The sequence below is a fragment of the Taudactylus pleione genome, unplaced genomic scaffold, assembly GCF_031769625.1.
Source record: "Taudactylus pleione unplaced genomic scaffold, aTauple2 ptg000726l, whole genome shotgun sequence".
NCBI lineage: Eukaryota > Metazoa > Chordata > Amphibia > Anura > Myobatrachidae > Taudactylus > Taudactylus pleione.
The window spans coordinates 4,142,964-4,150,742 of NW_028285128.1; positions in this window are offsets into that span (position 1 = coordinate 4,142,964).

Genomic DNA, 7,779 nt, shown 5'->3' on the forward strand with positions numbered 1-7,779 from the left:
TAACGGCCATGGTATTGCCTAGCTGTTTCTAATGCCTGTGCCTCCAGGGTATCGAGCCATACACTCAAGGGACAAAATTTACTAAGCGGCAGTTTGACGGTGGTTTCTATTCTATTCTAAACCCCGGCGGGTTGGTGGCGGGTTCTATTCTATTCTAAACCCCGGGGGTTTGGCGGCGGTTTTGAGGCGGTTTCTAAATGACAGCCCTGTTCTATTCTATTCTAAAATGTGTTTTGATGGCAGTTTTACAGCGGTTTTGGACTTAGTAAATCTGCAGATAGCAAATCCGCTGCCAAACCACAGCCAAAGCAAATTTTAGAATAGAATAGAACAGGGCTGTCATTTAGAAACCACTGCAAAACCGCCACCAAACTCCGGGGTTTAGAATAGAATAGAAACCGCCACCAAACCGCCGGGGTTTAGAATAGAATAGAAACCGCCGTCAAACCGCCGCTTAGTAAATTTTGCCCAGGGTGTCAAAGGACAAGGGGCCTGATTCAGAACCGGACGCTATTTGCGCTCGCTCGTTCAGAAAAAGGGGCCGGCTATTTAAATTGAGCGCTCGCTCTTTGCGGTCTGTTGACGCCTCTATGTCTGAGCGAGCGAACAAAACATGCGCTCGCTATTTTGGAAAGACGCCCCCTGGCCGCTCGCATCCTATGTCATATCCGCTATTTATTTGATTAATCGAGTACATCGAAAGGCGTCTGAACTGCTCGCAGTGATTGTGGTTGGATTTTCCTACCGCAATCATGCGAACAGCTCAGTCTAAGAAACAACCAAGTGACGTGGTTGATGACGCTGCTTTGTTAATTATGCACACCCTTAAAACGCCCGTTTTGACCGTTTGACACGCCTGCGTTCGGATCTCCACTCACCGTTTTCAAGCACCTTCCCCTGTTACCACCCACAAACGCATCATCCTGTCACTCAAATTAGCACTCGCAATTTTGCGAACACACGTTTTCCGACCGCACTAACTGGTTGGCGCATGCGCATTACGACACATACTCATGCGCAGATGTGCGAACATCGCTCGGAGCGAACGAGCGGCCGCTTACGAGCGGCACTGAATCAGGCCCTGAATCAGGGCCCTCCTACCTAAAATTGGAGCGGCCTCCTGGACGCTCGCATAGCTGTGGGTGACCACCCACAGCTTATGCGAGCAGCCAAAAAGATGGCCGCGATGGTCAAGACCATCGCGACCATCGGGCTTGCGACGAGACCCTGCGGTAGGGTCTCACTGTCGCAAGCCCAGGAGTGCTTTTGGCTCTATCAGAGCCAAAAGCACTCCCACTGACATCACTAGTGTGATGGACCCAGACCCTACCGCCTGCGTCCGGCCCCACTGACTAGTGATGTCAGTGGGGCCGGACCCAGATGGTAGGTGTTCCCATGGGAACGCCTCCGTCTGGGCAGCAACGCCCCCGGCACGCCCACCAAAGGAGGCGTGCTGTCACTCACCATCGACAGCACGCCCCCTTTGGTGCGGGACCCATAGCAACGGCTTGGCCTTCGGGTCTCACGCATGCGCACGACGGAGCTCCCTCCGTCGTGCGCATGCGCACTAGGGCACCATCGACCCGCTTGCAAGCGCTCGCGAGCAGGTCTGAATCAGGCACAGGGTCCATTCATTATAGCGCTACCACACCACTTGTTAAAAAGAAGTATTATTATAATGACAAAATGTATCAATTACACCTGCGGGACTCACAGGGACATTTAAGAGTAATCGTTTAACAAATGAAGGACTAAGAAACACAGCTAAAAGACCCGCTGCAAAAGTCTATAACTAGGTCTGTTCATCGCATACAGGAGAGTTACCATAGTACCAAGAACGCTAGGGCAATCAGTTTGCTATCAATGTATATTTGAGTTAAGGCAGGATATTTTAAGACCAAATCCCGACAGCATCATTCACCACTTATGCCAAAGAATATCAAGATCTTTATTTGTCATAGGTAATGGGAAGCCAGAACTAAGGGCCTGATTCAGAGCCGAACGCTCTGACCAGAGCGCTCGCTCTGAATCAGTGCCCTCCTACCTGAAAATGGAGTGGCCTCCTGACCACCCACAGCATATGCGAGCGGCCAAAAAGATGGTCGTGATGGTCTTGACCATCGGGCTTGCGGTAGGGTCTCGCTGCCGCAAGCCCAGGAGTGCTTTTGGCTCTATCAGAGCCAAAAGCACTCCCACTGACATCACTAGTGTGATGGACCCAGACCCTACCGCCTGCGTCCGGCCCCACTGACTAGTGATGTCAGTGGGGCCGGACCCAGATGGTAGGTGTTCCCATGGGAACGCCTCCGTCTGGGCAGCAACGCCCCCGGCACACCCACCAAAGGAGGCGTGCTGTCACTCACCATCGACAGCACGCCCCCTTTGGTGCGGGACCCATAGCAACGGCTTGGCCTTCGGGTCTCACGCATGCGCACGACGGAGCTCCCTCCGTCGTGCGCATGCGCACTAGGGCACCATCGACCCGCTTGCAAGCGCTCGCGAGCAGGTCTGAATCAGGCACAGGGTCCATTCATTATAGCGCTACCACACCACTTGTTAAAAAGAAGTATTATTATAATGACAAAATGTATCAATTACACCTGCGGGACTCACAGGGACATTTAAGAGTAATCGTTTAACAAATGAAGGACTAAGAAACACAGCTAAAAGACCCGCTGCAAAGGTCTATAACTAGGTCTGTTCATCGCATACAGGAGAGTTACCATAGTACCAAGAACGCTAGGGCAATCAGTTTGCTATCAATGTATATTTGAGTTAAGGCAGGATATTTTAAGACCAAATCCCGACAGCATCATTCACCACTTATGCCAAAGAATATCAAGATCTTTATTTGTCATAGGTAATGGGAAGCCAGAACTAAGGGCCTGATTCAGAGCCGAACGCTCTGACCAGAGCGCTCGCTCTGAATCAGTGCCCTCCTACCTGAAAATGGAGTGGCCTCCTGACCACCCACAGCATATGCGAGCGGCCAAAAAGATGGTCGCGAAGGTCTTGACCATCGGGCTTGCGGTAGGGTCTCGCTGCCGCAAGCCCAGGAGTGCTTTTGGCTCTATCAGAGCCAAAAGCACTCCCACTGACATCACTAGTGTGATGGACCCAGACCCTACCGCCTGCGTCCGGCCCCACTGACTAGTGATGTCAGTGGGGCCGGACCCAGATGGTAGGTGTTCCCATGGGAACGCCTCCGTCTGGGCAGCAACGCCTCCGGCACGCCCACCAAAGGAGGCGTGCTGTCACTCACCATCGACAGCACGCCCCCTTTGGTGCGGGACCCATAGCAACGGCTTGGCCTTCGGGTCTCACGCATGCGCACGACGGAGCTCCCTCCGTCGTGCGCATGCGCACTAGGGCACCATCGACCCGCTTGCAAGCGCTCGCGAGCAGGTCTGAATCAGGCACAGGGTCCATTCATTATAGCGCTACCACACCACTTGTTAAAAAGAAGTATTATTATAATGACAAAATGTATCAATTACACCTGCGGGACTCACAGGGACATTTAAGAGTAATCGTTTAACAAATGAAGGACTAAGAAACACAGCTAAAAGACCCGCTGCAAAAGTCTATAACTAGGTCTGTTCATCGCATACAGGAGAGTTACCATAGTACCAAGAACGCTAGGGCAATCAGTTTGCTATCAATGTATATTTGAGTTAAGGCAGGATATTTTAAGACCAAATCCCGACAGCATCATTCACCACTTATGCCAAAGAATATCAAGATCTTTATTTGTCATAGGTAATGGGAAGCCAGAACTAAGGGCCTGATTCAGAGCCGAACGCTCTGACCAGAGCGCTCGCTCTGAATCAGTGCCCTCCTACCTGAAAATGGAGTGGCCTCCTGACCACCCACAGCATATGCGAGCGGCCAAAAAGATGGTCGTGATGGTCTTGACCATCGGGCTTGCGGTAGGGTCTCGCTGCCGCAAGCCCAGGAGTGCTTTTGGCTCTATCAGAGCCAAAAGCACTCCCACTGACATCACTAGTGTGATGGACCCAGACCCTACCGCCTGCGTCCGGCCCCACTGACTAGTGATGTCAGTGGGGCCGGACCCAGATGGTAGGTGTTCCCATGGGAACGCCTCCGTCTGGGCAGCAACGCCCCCGGCACACCCACCAAAGGAGGCGTGCTGTCACTCACCATCGACAGCACGCCCCCTTTGGTGCGGGACCCATAGCAACGGCTTGGCCTTCGGGTCTCACGCATGCGCACGACGGAGCTCCCTCCGTCGTGCGCATGCGCACTAGGGCACCATCGACCCGCTTGCAAGCGCTCGCGAGCAGGTCTGAATCAGGCACAGGGTCCATTCATTATAGCGCTACCACACCACTTGTTAAAAAGAAGTATTATTATAATGACAAAATGTATCAATTACACCTGCGGGACTCACAGGGACATTTAAGAGTAATCGTTTAACAAATGAAGGACTAAGAAACACAGCTAAAAGACCCGCTGCAAAGGTCTATAACTAGGTCTGTTCATCGCATACAGGAGAGTTACCATAGTACCAAGAACGCTAGGGCAATCAGTTTGCTATCAATGTATATTTGAGTTAAGGCAGGATATTTTAAGACCAAATCCCGACAGCATCATTCACCACTTATGCCAAAGAATATCAAGATCTTTATTTGTCATAGGTAATGGGAAGCCAGAACTAAGGGCCTGATTCAGAGCCGAACGCTCTGACCAGAGCGCTCGCTCTGAATCAGTGCCCTCCTACCTGAAAATGGAGTGGCCTCCTGACCACCCACAGCATATGCGAGCGGCCAAAAAGATGGTTGCGATGGTCTTGACCATCGGGCTTGCGGTAGGGTCTCGCTGCCGCAAGCCCAGGAGTGCTTTTGGCTCTATCAGAGCCAAAAGCACTCCCACTGACATCACTAGTGTGATGGACCCAGACCCTACCGCCTGCGTCCGGCCCCACTGACTAGTGATGTCAGTGGGGCCGGACCCAGATGGTAGGTGTTCCCATGGGAACGCCTCCGTCTGGGCAGCAACGCCCCCGGCACGCCCACCAAAGGAGGCGTGCTGTCACTCACCATCGACAGCACGCCCCCTTTGGTGCGGGACCCATAGCAACGGCTTGGCCTTCGGGTCTCACGCATGCGCACGACGGAGCTCCCTCCGTCGTGCGCATGCGCACTAGGGCACCATCGACCCGCTTGCAAGCGCTCGCGAGCAGGTCTGAATCAGGCACAGGGTCCATTCATTATAGCGCTACCACACCACTTGTTAAAAAGAAGTATTATTATAATGACAAAATGTATCAATTACACCTGCGGGACTCACAGGGACATTTAAGAGTAATCGTTTAACAAATGAAGGACTAAGAAACACAGCTAAAAGACCCGCTGCAAAAGTCTATAACTAGGTCTGTTCATCGCATACAGGAGAGTTACCATAGTACCAAGAACGCTAGGGCAATCAGTTTGCTATCAATGTATATTTGAGTTAAGGCAGGATATTTTAAGACCAAATCCCGACAGCATCATTCACCACTTATGCCAAAGAATATCAAGATCTTTATTTGTCATAGGTAATGGGAAGCCAGAACTAAGGGCCTGATTCAGAGCCGAACGCTCTGACCAGAGCGCTCGCTCTGAATCAGTGCCCTCCTACCTGAAAATGGAGTGGCCTCCTGACCACCCACAGCATATGCGAGCGGCCAAAAAGATGGTCGTGATGGTCTTGACCATCGGGCTTGCGGTAGGGTCTCGCTGCCGCAAGCCCAGGAGTGCTTTTGGCTCTATCAGAGCCAAAAGCACTCCCACTGACATCACTAGTGTGATGGACCCAGACCCTACCGCCTGCGTCCGGCCCCACTGACTAGTGATGTCAGTGGGGCCGGACCCAGATGGTAGGTGTTCCCATGGGAACGCCTCCGTCTGGGCAGCAACGCCCCCGGCACACCCACCAAAGGAGGCGTGCTGTCACTCACCATCGACAGCACGCCCCCTTTGGTGCGGGAACCATAGCAACGGCTTGGCCTTCGGGTCTCACGCATGCGCACGACGGAGCTCCCTCCGTCGTGCGCATGCGCACTAGGGCACCATCGACCCGCTTGCAAGCGCTCGCGAGCAGGTCTGAATCAGGCACAGGGTCCATTCATTATAGCGCTACCACACCACTTGTTAAAAAGAAGTATTATTATAATGACAAAATGTATCAATTACACCTGCGGGACTCACAGGGACATTTAAGAGTAATCGTTTAACAAATGAAGGACTAAGAAACACAGCTAAAAGACCCGCTGCAAAGGTCTATAACTAGGTCTGTTCATCGCATACAGGAGAGTTACCATACTACCAAGAACGCTAGGGCAATCAGTTTGCTATCAATGTATATTTGAGTTAAGGCAGGATATTTTAAGACCAAATCCCGACAGCATCATTCACCACTTATGCCAAAGAATATCAAGATCTTTATTTGTCATAGGTAATGGGAAGCCAGAACTAAGGGCCTGATTCAGAGCCGAACGCTCTGACCAGAGCGCTCGCTCTGAATCAGTGCCCTCCTACCTGAAAATGGAGTGGCCTCCTGACCACCCACAGCATATGCGAGCGGCCAAAAAGATGGTCGCGATGGTCTTGACCATCGGGCTTGCGGTAGGGTCTCGCTGCCGCAAGCCCAGGAGTGCTTTTGGCTCTATCAGAGCCAAAAGCACTCCCACTGACATCACTAGTGTGATGGACCCAGACCCTACCGCCTGCGTCCGGCCCCACTGACTAGTGATGTCAGTGGGGCCGGACCCAGATGGTAGGTGTTCCCATGGGAACGCCTCCGTCTGGGCAGCAACGCCCCCGGCACGCCCACCAAAGGAGGCGTGCTGTCACTCACCATCGACAGCACGCCCCCTTTGGTGCGGGACCCATAGCAACGGCTTGGCCTTCGGGTCTCACGCATGCGCACGACGGAGCTCCCTCCGTCGTGCGCATGCGCACTAGGGCACCATCGACCCGCTTGCAAGCGCTCGCGAGCAGGTCTGAATCAGGCACAGGGTCCATTCATTATAGCGCTACCACACCACTTGTTAAAAAGAAGTATTATTATAATGACAAAATGTATCAATTACACCTGCGGGACTCACAGGGACATTTAAGAGTAATCGTTTAACAAATGAAGGACTAAGAAACACAGCTAAAAGACCCGCTGCAAAGGTCTATAACTAGGTCTGTTCATCGCATACAGGAGAGTTACCATAGTACCAAGAACGCTAGGGCAATCAGTTTGCTATCAATGTATATTTGAGTTAAGGCAGGATATTTTAAGACCAAATCCCGACAGCATCATTCACCACTTATGCCAAAGAATATCAAGATCTTTATTTGTCATAGGTAATGGGAAGCCAGAACTAAGGGCCTGATTCAGAGCCGAACGCTCTGACCAGAGCGCTCGCTCTGAATCAGTGCCCTCCTACCTGAAAATGGAGTGGCCTCCTGACCACCCACAGCATATGCGAGCGGCCAAAAAGATGGTTGCGATGGTCTTGACCATCGGGCTTGCGGTAGGGTCTCGCTGCCGCAAGCCCAGGAGTGATTTTGGCTCTATCAGAGCCCAAATCACTCCCACTGACATCATTTCTGATGTCAGTGGGGCCGGCTTCAGACGGTGGGCGTTCCCATGGGAACACCTCCGTCTGGCAGCCACCCCCCCGGCACGCACACCAAAGGGGGCGTGCTGTCACTCACCATCGACAGCATGCCCCCTTTGGTACGAGACCCCGAGCGACGTATTCCTCGTCGCTCGCCGGGTCTCGCG